The 12801-nt window shown below is 40.7% G+C and overlaps 1 protein-coding gene across 11 annotated transcripts in view; it reads right to left on the reverse strand.

Annotated features, from left to right (window-relative positions):
• The window catches only part of LOC132265421 (cubilin), a 60654-nt gene that overhangs the window by 19988 nt on the left and 27865 nt on the right, over nt 1-12801 (reverse strand). The window lies entirely within an intron of this gene.

Below are 12801 nucleotides of genomic sequence, written 5' to 3' on the forward strand. Positions count from 1 at the left end.
TTTGCCAATGTTGACCTACATTTGGCAGAAAAACCGGGATGTGGAGAGAGAGAGAGGGAAAAAGTTTCATTCTTTTCACTCGTCGTATACTTTGTGTTTGTACTCCGCTCGTCCAATCTCATGCACTCTTAGAGCTGAGAAAACTGTACATAAAATATTGCACGACCTTTGTACGACAATATAGCATATTTGGCGTACATGGCAGTTGACTACCAACACCGGAGCTGTGCATGTGGGATGGATGGTGTATGAAATGAGATGTCCCACTTTTTTAGCCCACCTCCAACACAATGCCATTACTTTAATTCGCTCCTGTACCTCCTGTGCAACCGCCACGTCCCTCTGGATGATTTTCCAGTGGTTGGTAAATAAGGACTGCACACGAGAGGAAATTTTCAACGCCGGAAAAGTCCTCTGATCACAGAATAACACTCAGGTGTTCGCAAATGAGACATCCCCTCCCTGTACACTCTATATGGCCACCACATATGATAATTATAGAGATAATTTTGTAGGGCAGATTAAGGGGCTAAGAAGGTACAGCGAAAATAGATAGTTCGTGTTCAAGCCACAGGTCGTTTCCGGGTTTCTTTGCGAGCAAAAGAAAGTGAATGTCTGCAAAAGTTGGTCGACAAAATTAAATCATGCAAACACTCATACTAATTGACCCATTTAATATAATAACTTTATGTCAATTGTATTATATAAATGAAACTTGTAAACTGGAAATGTCCCAAACAGAAGAGAAATTTCATGTAGTCTAAAAGAAAAATGAGATATTGTAGAGATTCTGTGCAAAAACCTTTAGTCACATGTTTTCCTAACACAGTAGGCGGATTATGAAAAACAGTCTTTGTTCATTTTACTGACAATTCAAGGAAGATATTACAATGTGTTTCTAATCGAGCAGTCACGTGTTGAGTCAGAAGTGTCACATGTTTCAAAGTAATTATCACATATGCATCGCTTCTGCTTGTCGTGCCCAAATATTTATTACAATTACTGCCGGACATTGTCATCAAAAATCCATCAATTCATCAATCACAGTTGTGCGTTAACTGTGCTGATGGGTGGCGCTTTTCCAGTCAAATCCTAACATCAACAGCACTCTCGGACATGCAATTTCAGATGTAACAACAAACACCTTGATTTCACGCTCACACGAAGATAGGACAGCGACAAAACCAAGTAACCAGAGGAACAAGGGTCGCACTATGAATTTGCATGGAGCCGCAATTAATTAGGAGGTTATTAGCGCAACCTTAAAAAATTCTGTGCCCATGAATTAATTACTCACAAGTATTGTTGACTTCGCGAAGAGTGCTGAAATGACGCGTGTTCTTCATAATCACAGCCCCATCTCACAGTCCTAAGTAAATTTATTCAGATGCTGAACAGGCAGATGCCTTAAATGGGCGAGTGATGAATGGATAAAATAGCATTTCCATTGAAATCATTTGCCATCCCAGCCGAAATGGCCCATTCTTTGGCGCTTTGTCCTGCAATTTTCGATGAATTGACCGGTCACTTTGAGCTTGAGAAGGGTTCTTTGGACTCAACAGAACGTTAGCTGCCAAGAAAGTTTGAGTCAGTGCAGCTTAACATATCCTTTCCATTCACCTTGTAATGTCGAGCTTATCAAGTAGTCACAATTCCACGTGAGTGGATAAAATTCCAAAACGGTGAGAGAGACTGAAGCATTGTGGAGAGTGAATAAGATAACATGCCTCACATCAACCCAGAACTTTGTGTATGCCAATTGGAGTGCGAATTAAATGCATTTCCCCTGTATTTAGCTTGCACTGCGCACGGGTTCATCTCGTTGTCATGATAAAAAGGACACTTTGCTATTGAGACGCAAATCCACAAAATACCCGCTTGTGAGTCACTTTCTCGGTTGTGAATCCCTTTCACACTTCTATTCAGTTACAAAAGCCACAGGAGAGTCATTTCATAGATTTTATATCGCTCTGGTCAACTTTCTCCGTTCACACTATTTTAGAACAATTGGGTGGGCAGTGGGTGGCGGCAACATGACAGGAATTTAATATCCTGGCTGCAGTTTGTCACCTCAGCCATTTTTGCTCGTGCAACTCCATTCACTCAAATGTGACAGAAGTGAGCTAAATGGAGTGAGACTTTCACATTTATTACAACAAACAATCAGGGAGTATATGTATATCCGAAAAGTAGAGCATATTTCACCCCTTGCATCCCATCGTCGAAGTTATCGTCCATCTGTGGAGTGTGCCAAGGGGAGATAATATGGCTAAAATCTGTACACCACTTCCTGACACTTCCACAGTGTGCATGAAAAATCCTGAACACTTTCCCAGGATTTCAGACTACGTTGATTGTTTATAACAAGACTAAAATCAACTAATAACTAAAATCTAACTGAAATCTAACCAAAAACGAATTGGAATCTAACTGACAACTTTAAGAATCATGTTTTCAACAACGAGAAAATCAAAACTCATCACTTCTATAAACTTCTACTGATCTATACACCAGTTCTGACCGTTTTATCACCCCTTGGATTGTGCTACTCTCGCCGTCAACTGACGCGACGGCCGGGAAGTGGGTGATAAAGTATTGAGAGCCACAATAATGGACTGCGAGTTGTTGGGTTGATAAAACTGCGAGATCAGTTATTAGAGCTAAATCAACCGCTGAATGTACAAATTTAATTTAATCACAGCTGCCTATTATTTTTCACCCTGTCTGTCACTCAGAGCGAAAGTGTTCATTCACTCAGAGACGGCTCTTAATAACCCCATCAAATAATGTACAGGAGCAGCCCCACGAAAAGAAGTGACAACTTTAAGGGGTGATGTGCGTCGTCACCCTCCGCCCCACGCAGGTCCCCGGAGAGCAAGAAAAGGGCTGACCGGGGAGACGAGCTGAGGGGGATAGAAGCTCTCCCGGCAGAAGACGGGAAGAGGAGTTGAAGGATGGCAAAATAAAAAATCGGATACAATAAATGCCGAAGGAGTAAATGAATTTTGTGCGAAGAGAAAAAGCGGCCTCGCACAAAAGGATGTGTCTTCCACATTCAATCTTGTCCCACGTCAGTTCATCAATCTTACCGCTGTGTCTTCTTTGCCGTGGCATTTGTCGTTAATCTCTAAAATATCTTAGAAAATACCCACCCATCCACTTCCTGGTTCGGGGCGTCACCTACAGAATACCAATCGTGGGATTCACCCACACTCATCACTTTTTCATTTCGCGCATAATTTACCGATTATTAGAAAATATCGCACCTGAAGAGCCCACTCCTTATCCCACTGCCCAGAACATCCTTCGGCCCCATCCAATTCCACCCTCAAGGGCACATTATTTATGGTCCTGGCACGAGACACGTGCAGTGAAAGGTGTTTTCTTTGACTCCCACAGGCCCTTTGATTGTGCACAACAAAAGGCCACACAGACAGTTCTCACCGAGAGCGTCTCTTTTGTTCTGCGACATCCCCAAAAGTGTCACGGGCGTCATCACCGTTCCGCCCGCTTTAATTGCACACTTTTGTCACAAACTCACTTTGGGTGAAAATGGTGAAAATTGCGGGACGTTTTCAAACAATATTCAGCATCCCTGAGAAAAAATTTAATTAAATTTTTGCCATTTTCCAAACCTCAAACAGCAAAAAACTGTATGATTATGGATTATGTACTTTGTATGCAAAATATCGCATGAAAATTCAACTCTTTGCCAAACACATTTCCACAAATGGAGGCTTCCGTTCCTTCAACTAGCAAAAGGTGTAGTTGGAAAATTCATTCCAACGAAAATCATTATTCATGCGTGTAACATTTAATTGTCAACTTGTGATAAGTTTCAGTTTGCAAGAGTTACTGTTCGCTCAGAAGCTTTCAAATTTCGAGGGAGATTTTGAGCTTTCCTGTTAACATGCGTTGAAATGCTATTTGACATCCGTTGCTTGATGAGTGAAACACCGTAATATGTGTGAAAATATGCGAGAAAATTCTCGTAGGCGGGCTTGATGATGATTGTGTGAAAGTGTTTGGTGACTGTTGACTAAAGCTCTCTATGGTGGCATTCCTCTTTATCTCCACCAAGCGACGCGTAAGCCCTCCCTCTGAATGATTATGGCACACAGAGTGGCATGTACGGCATTGGCACCTTCTCCCTCATGAGCGTATAGTGGAGACTATTTATAGGCCGCCCGACGAGGGCTCTTCCAGGTGACTCTGTGACACACGATGGTGGGCTGGTCGTAGATCGAAAGTAATTTCGCCACTGGGTGGGTGGAATGTATACAATGTCTCTCAGTCCCCCATTCAATTGAAGGTGATTGTAGCCATGAAATGGTAAAACACCACAATTTAGTGATGGCGGTTCACCAAAATACTCTCTCACGCTGTTCATGGGACCCACACTCCAGAGGCACACCAATTTACTCACGCTCTTATTATGCGTGAGTGAAATTCGCTGTGAAAGCTCCGCGCGCGTCATGTCTACAATTTTGCCAGGCACATATGTAATGCAAAGTATATCAATGGGCCCGCCAAACCCTTTTCCTTCCCGCATCCACTGCCACTTTGCACACCAATTTTATCGCACAGATCGCTTAGTGTGGTGCTTTTTTTTCGTCACACGCATAAAGCTCAACATGCGCTTCTGTAGAGGCTGCGAAGGGGGAGAATCTAATGAAATCATTGAGATGTGCTCCTGATATTGCCATTAAATGACAGTAATATGCTGAAGGCAGGACCAAAATTCATTCCCCATCGTAAAGTGTGACGTTTATTTACCACTCACTGTGCACCATATGGATGGAGCATTTCCGGCACAAAATCACATTTCATCTCACATTCAGCCACCCAAAAAGTGCGAATTTGTTCCGAGTCGTCGAGTACGTCACTTCTCCTCGCGCTATCTCATCATTTATCTCAATGGTGAGTGAGTCCCAGTGGATGGTTTTAAACTGGCTTTCACGCCCACCCGGAAAACCCGTGCAATATGAAAGATGCTGGCAAAAGTGCTAACAGAGATGAGATAAAAATTTAATTGTCAGGTAAGTGACTATTAAATTTTCGAATGAGAGATTTTCACATCCAGCTCTTCACTCAACTTTGCTGCAAGGCTTCAACTTCATGATGGTATTCACTTTACGATTGTCTGCTTGAACAATTATTCCAACAGAAGAGCAAAAACACCTGGCAAATGGACGTGAAAAGAATCTGAGGATGGTTGAATACTTCGCATTGTGAAATTGTGCGACATTTTGCGCAACACACATCACAATACCGAAAAGAAGTAAGCTTAGGAGCTCAACATGAGATTATCAGAGAAGAATTTATATTCACTCCCAACCTGAATAACTCAAATTTCTTTTCATTCATTTAAACCAGAAAGCGACGAATAACTCCACATATTTCAACTCCATGGCGTACACAATATGTTAACATAGGATTAGGAATTTCGTGTAATATTCTCTTGATGAAAGCTCTTGAGAAAAATGATAGTGAAAATCGTGTCCAATTGAATAATGAGGTTAACAAAGAATTCAATTACAAGATTCCACATTAAGCAATCTTATGGAATCCCTAAGGGTCTTAAGTTCCAATACAAACTCTAATCCACACCGATAATTCCATCTCCGATGTATATAGATTTTTTACAGCCAGGAAAAATCTCTGATAAAAGCATACGATTGCACAGAAGCTCAATGAGACTTTATCCTCTTCATTGCCATACTTTGCAGCCTGTATTCTACCGTCACAAAGTCTTGGTCATTCATGAGATTAAACTTTTCCTCATCTCGGAAATGATGCAATTTCTGGGTGCTCACAAGTACACACTTCGGTCGAGGGATAAAGCGAAAAATTTCTCATGGTGGAGAAATGAAAGAAATTCTTTTAATAAACACAGAAGAGAAAATTTCGTGGGCGAGAGAGGGAAAGTTTGAAATTATGTAAATTCCATTCAGAGGAAAAAAAAGCTGAGAAAAGGGAGAAAAAAGCTCATCGATATTGAATCCATTATGTGAGATGGAAAATGATGGCACAGACAGTGTCTCGAAATGGGGGGAAAATGAATGTGGCAAATGGAAATGGTGTTTTACCTTTCAGCCAGGAAATCAAATTTTCCCTTAACCGAATTCACGGAAAGGTTGTGCGGTGGACATTTTGTAATTTCTCTCATCCATGCATGGAAAATGGGTCGAAGGCAGTTCTTCTACATCTGATGGAAAGTCATCTGGAATTTTACCTGGCTTTTCCTTTCATGAGCTTCTCCCTTGTCCACTTGAAAAACCCAACTTTGTGTTCTCATCGCAAATATACTAACTAAAAAAATATTCATTCCTGAAGGGAATTCTTTGACAGAGCAAGATTTTATAACTTCACCCTCTCGAATTAGTGACGGTTTAATGATTTTACGAAATGCCACTCTCGGAAAGTTCCAATTTAATTCTGATACATGAACAATTTCTCAACGGCGTGGGCGAAAAATATGTTGAGAATAAATTTGCTGAGATGTGAGATATATCGTGGTGGCAGAAACATGGATGAGATGTAACAAGAGAGCTCAACAACTATTGGATTTCCCGCTGAAAAATAGAGATTTTTCCCAGTAACACTTGAGCACAATAGAAGAATTTAATATTCAAATGTCGAATCTTCTTATGCGCTTCGAGTGCGATTCTACAATTCTTTGAAACATTGGAATAGATTTCGAATAACTTTTTTATCACGAAACAATGCGATTTTCTTTCGATTCTGGGTTTAATTTCAGATCACTTCTTATTCATCTCAAATCAAATAACTCCAAGAAATTTCAACATTTTACAACCTTCTTGGCTGGTGACAAAATCTCAAACATTTGCGCAAGTAACAGTTCAAACAAAGAGTGTTCTCTGATTTTCCGTGTATTTCAGCAACTTTTAATATCCACGCTATTGAAAGTGTTGCTTTGATATGATGCGACGTCGTATCGAAAGTATTATCCAACCTCTTTCAATTTCGAGTATGAATGTGAGAAAATCCTCTTCATCACCATGCAACGATGAAAGGGAATTTTTAATATCGCTCCCGTGAGCGTCAAGATGGGATGTTTTGCGAGAAGCAATATTTCATCTCGCAGCCAAATTGTGGGGCAGGTGTCTAAGAAAATATGTAGTGTAATGCTCATGTGTAAGCAATCAGCAATCAATCTCGTCACCATTCAATCATGGCAATTGCTGGAGGGGGTGGAAAATCCGCAAGAGGAGTATTGTGAGCAAATGAGGGTTCCGCTGTACGCAAATAAATACAGTATGCAAAAGGTAAAACCCAAATTGGGTCATCCCTCTCCAGTCCCGGAAACCCAATATCAATCTCCTCGGAGAGCTAAAGCGTGGGCGATGAGCATATCTTCGGGAGTTGTGCTCACGATGATGCCGCCAAGAAGCGTCTAATTTACACGACACATGCCGACAAAGCGCCCGAAATGTTTCCAATGACCTTTATGTGCTTTACATGAAGGCTTCGTGAATGGATTCATTAAATTCTGAGCACAATCGTAGATTTATTGATTCTTGAATTGCAAGACACTATCAACAGCCGTTTTATTGATGGTTGTAAGACATTTTTGGCAACACTTCCTGCTCTCGAACGCCATTCGGAAGAGCCAGAGAGAGAGTCGCATTGAAATCACAGAGATATTTAGTACCAGAGCTGGTGGAATCATTAAATACATGATTGATACACTTGTTTATAAGCAATAAAAGTCAGAGGCTCTCGATGAGCATTTTTCTCTCTGAGATGTTCTTAAATCATTTTTTGATGTGTCTTCACTTTTCTCATTAATTTTCCCAGACTGATTTTCTGCGTAGATTCACCCACGGGATGTGAAATAAATTTCAATACGTCAAGATTTGAGCTCTCCCCAACAAAGGCCAAGTGAAGCATGGCTTTTGTTGGGCCAAAGTGCGTATTGAGTCGGGAGGGAATATTCAATATTTTTCAAATTTAATGATGCAGCAAATATGCTCAAAAAGGGAACTTTTCAAGTGGTTTCACCCAAAAAAGGAAGAAAGGTGAAGTTGTTTGATAGTGCGTAGCAAAATGGAAAAAAGGAATTCAGCTATTTCTGGTCACTGGCCATCAATAAAAATGTTAAATATAAAATTCCAGAAAAATCTCACTCCACGTAAAAAATATATTCTACTGGTAAAGCACTTGTGTGCTTTAGCCATTGTTTCGCTGCGTTAATCCACACAGAGTTATTGCCCAGGAATGGCCCTAGAGATGCTGAAACATGATTAGATACCATTTATCGGGTTCGGTAAGAATAGAATAAATTTGATTTTATTGACCCATTAATATCGCCAGTTGAGGGAATTTCCCTGACAACAAAACATAAACCATCGATATCTTATTGAGTGTTTATCTAATGCTTCCTTCCACCCGGGAAAATTGTTAGTATCGCCTATAGACACTATTAGTGGCCCACATGAACTGTCTCATTGTCTCAAATATTTGCGCCGGTAATTTTTTTTCCTCCTCACTCCAAACTTCTGAACAATTTTCCATACACGGTTTTCTCTCATGTGACGAAATTCGCTCTTGACTGCGAGAAGGATTGAGTGACGACGTAATTAAAATTCAACACATTTACAACGAAATGATGCTGCAAATGCTGAGAACTGGAAGGAAATTACACAATTTTGAGACAGGAAGTGTTCGATTGGCATCGCTGTTCACTATTTTAATTAACAGATCGATACAAAACACACTCTCGCATTTTCTTCAAAGCGACTAAATAGAATTTCGCTGTGAAAGCCAGTGGCAGGCAAGAGTGACAGAGAGACACACAAAAGAGAAATGACTATTGCGGAGGGTAAAATGGGCAAGAAGAAAAATAGGGTAAAGTGCGAATTGCGAAAGTGGCAACTTTTCTGCATGAAAATTGTAATTTTGCCACTTTTGTGTGGCCCGATTAGAAAACAATGCTGTATTGAGTGTGGAGTGGCAGCAAAACTTTCTCAAACTTTTTATCGTCAGAACATTCAACTTTATTCCACCCTCTGGCTCACCCCGTGGTGGGTTTTCGGTATAATTTTCGGCTCGCGAAAAAGGAAGAAAAACAGTTCAATGTCACTGGGGGAAAACGTGTGCTATATGCCGAGGGTTTGGGTGGGAAAATGACGAGGGTATGAGCAACGTTTCTCGACTTAAATCCAAGAGTGATTAGCCCTGAACAAGGATTTTCACTCCTAATTTATGATACACCCATTGGCTGATCTCCTTTCCATGTCCGTGGCCTTTCCTGGCCCATTTTTTCCCCTGGAAGTAATTTATCGAGACAGGCTTTTAGATATTCACGGACATTTTTTCTGCAAATCCAATTCATTGGTGAAAGCAACTTATAACTCACATTAAAGGTTTTCAGAGAAGTTTAATAATAATACCTGTAAAGTTGTGAATTTTTTAATATATTCACGCTCTTTCTCCACCCTTAAATACTCCTTAATTGCTCTCAATACTGCAATTCCTACTAGAATAAGTTACTTTTCCCAAGAGAGAAATTACTTGAAAACCCAGCAACTGCAACAAACTTCTGAGAAACTATTCCACTCCAGGAAACCTCAAATTGCCAGAGGATGGAAAAAATGTGCAATATTTATCTTCAATCCCAAAGTATATTTGCACTAAAGCAACCCTCAGTATAGGGAATTTAAACAAAACTATTCAAATGAATTGATAAACTTTCCCAAGACATTCACAGATTACAATCTTCGGCTCACGTTCCCTGTTTTTCTTGCTGCAAACGACTTTCCGCATGAAATTTTCCTTGCCACGTTCCTCCGACTTACGAAAACTACCCGAGATGACGTCTCAATGGAGATAGAGATAATTGTTGGTCGTGTTGATGTTGGAGCGTAGTCAAAATACGGTGGGCGTGCATGTGGGCGGAAGAGTATCTCGCAAAAAGCCACACGCACGAGCTCCGTGAACTTGAGCATACGACTAAAGGACCATCGGGTTGTTTTAAGAAGCCATTAATAATATTTATGCTTCTATAGGGTTGTTTTTCATTTTATACACAATGACGCTATTCCTGGGGTCACACGCGTTTCCAATGGGCCACCCACTGAAATTTCTCCCCACCTTGCTCGGCGTCTCCCGGGAGTCGGTGCGTGGTGTGTAAATCGCAGACTTCCAGCCAAGGTTCCACGGCCGCCAGTGTAAGGTCGTTCGTTGCTGGAGGGCGCGCACAGTGGGACGTTTCTCTGCCCAGGACAAGGCTGGGCAGACTCCGAAGCAGTGTGAGGAGTGAGAGTGGAACACTTGAACGACAGTTTCCACTTTATGACAGCCCATAATAGCGTTGATATACCTTCTCTTTTTAAATAAAAGTGCGGAATATATGCTATGAGAGCGGAAGAAAAATCAATATGGAAATCGTATCCATCATTCCCATTCAAGACATCTATGATGACACCCAGTGTGAGGAAGAGCCTTGAAGAAACTGTTGACAATAAAATAAGGAGTGAGAGAGAAGTGAAGGAAAAAAAGAAACAAACAACGACATAACTATTCACAACTTTTCCATACAACCCGATATTTAGAGTCACCCAGGCAAAGTCAATCTACTGAGGCATGCAATCCAGACCATAAATATCTTCTGGCAGATGGTGAGTATTTTCCTTACAAGTGACAGAGTCTCCACCAAAAATAGATCACCTTGCAAACACCGCAGATGCAACCACGAAATGAGATCAACACTGTTTGCCCACTTCGCGTGCCTGATGGCACCTGGCGAAGAGATGTAGAATAACACCCAGGAATTTCTTCTGCACTCCACCCAACAATACCTTCAATCTCCCGCTGGGAAATGTATCTTATTAAGGTGAATCAATGTCATAATAATGTTTTCCGTCTCCCAGTGACGATGAAAGTGCACGAAATGCAATTTCCTTCAGGAAATCTCATAAGACTGGATGCAGAAAAGATGTTGTTAGTGAAAGGAAAGTCCCTTCAAATCACCTCCCAAGAAAAACACACCGTCTGTCATCGTGTGACGCTTTTATCTTGTAAATAATTCACATTTCTGTAGAAGGAGCAGAAAGTAAATTGCGACAGTGAAATATGGAGGGATTTTTCTCTGTCTCCACCACAAACAAGCGAGAGGAGGAAATTTACCGCCCACTCGAAGGCTTTTCCAGCGCAATCGAGCTAAGCAGAAGGTGATATTCTCTGGCAAAATCTAGACTTTGTTGGCTGGAAAAATTGCGCTACATTCCCCAAATTCCAGAGTAATTCAAATACATGGACATAATTTCTGTCATTTCTTTCCTTCGACCATTACACACCCTCCAGTTTAGCTCAGTGCCAATTAGAGCAATTATGTGGGTTTCAAGCAATCACCAATTGCAAAATTGTTGTTGATCTTGTGGGGCAATTAAAATTCATAATTGAAAGCTAGATATACAGGTTCCATCAAAATCGCGATTTTCAAGAGTGTTTTTCCAGCAAAAGCTCGCATTAAAATTGATACATTCATGTGATTTAAAAGATAATACCCGAAAAGACCAATTTTATTCAAATTGAAAATAAATTTCACTAATTGATTGAGTTTTAAAACAGTGCGGATCCAATAATTAGGACCAATTTCCAACAAACCAGTCCATTTATTTAAAATTGCTGGTAATCACATTCAGCTCTCATGATATATGAGAACTTTTATTGGCGTTTCATTCACCTCTCATCTCTATGTGAAAAAGAACTGAGCGCCATAAATGTGTACTTTAAAAAATTAAAGAATCGTGCAATGCTTTCTTCTCTGCTAGAGTGTGAATAATTCAGAAATTAAATGTGGGGTGAATGTGACCACTTTTTCGCCCCGCTCGCACGTGTGGGGAAACTGAAAAGCTCATTTTTGATTCAAAGAGGCAGCATTTTAAGGAAAAGAGCAGCAATTTGCAGTGCCGAAATTAACCACACACACACACATTCACCCCTATAGTGGGGGTGGGAAATGTTGGTGTCTGTCGGGAGGTCAGAAATGGTATAAATTATTCAATTGGCCCCAGCCAGAAAAGGTTTAATGCCCGTCAGAATTTATTCACAGAGAGCAAATGGAGACGCCTGGTAGTTTATCCTCGCGGTCTACTCTGGGCTAAATCTCTCACCACAATCTCCCAATGTAATTTCTTTAATCTTCCCCAACCTCGAGGGGGGATGAAAGTGTTTCCAGGCGTGTGCGGGCTTAGGCGGGTTAATGTGAGGATGGGGGCTGAAGAAAAAAGAAGTAACTTTTATGTAGATGTAGAAAATTTGTGTATATACCTCTACCCTCAAGAGCTGTCATCCCTTGTAATGCCGTGTAACACTCTTGGCGAGAAACACTCAACATTGCAGAACTTTATTCCAATCTATCAGACTGTCGAACGGGAAGGCTCAATAGGGGTGGCAAATAAATTTCCATTTCGACACACTCAAAGGCAAAAATGTATATTTTCTAAGTGTAATGACACAAATCTCTTTTTCCTTGTTCTCCGCTTTCACGCGTCGGTTCCACCTTGTGATAAGTATCGGAAAAATAGGCCCAGAAAATAGTGGGTGGAAAACTGTAATTTCAATTTCTCTCTTGTATTATTAGACTTTTTTTTTAGAATTAAATATAAATACCCAATCAAGGGAGAAAAGTGTTTTTTTCCACTCTGTATTTATAAGCAATTCGCTTAACTCTCGCTAGGATTGTGTGCTTTTCCATCACGGAATATCAAAATCTCTTTCCAGCGATAAGGAAAGTGAGATGTTGAAAATTCCAGTGTGAAAATGCCTGGGATG

The sequence above is a fragment of the Phlebotomus argentipes genome, unplaced genomic scaffold (assembly GCF_947086385.1).
Source record: "Phlebotomus argentipes unplaced genomic scaffold, Phlebotomus argentipes genome assembly contig_2, whole genome shotgun sequence".
Taxonomy (NCBI): Eukaryota; Metazoa; Arthropoda; class Insecta; order Diptera; family Psychodidae; genus Phlebotomus; species Phlebotomus argentipes.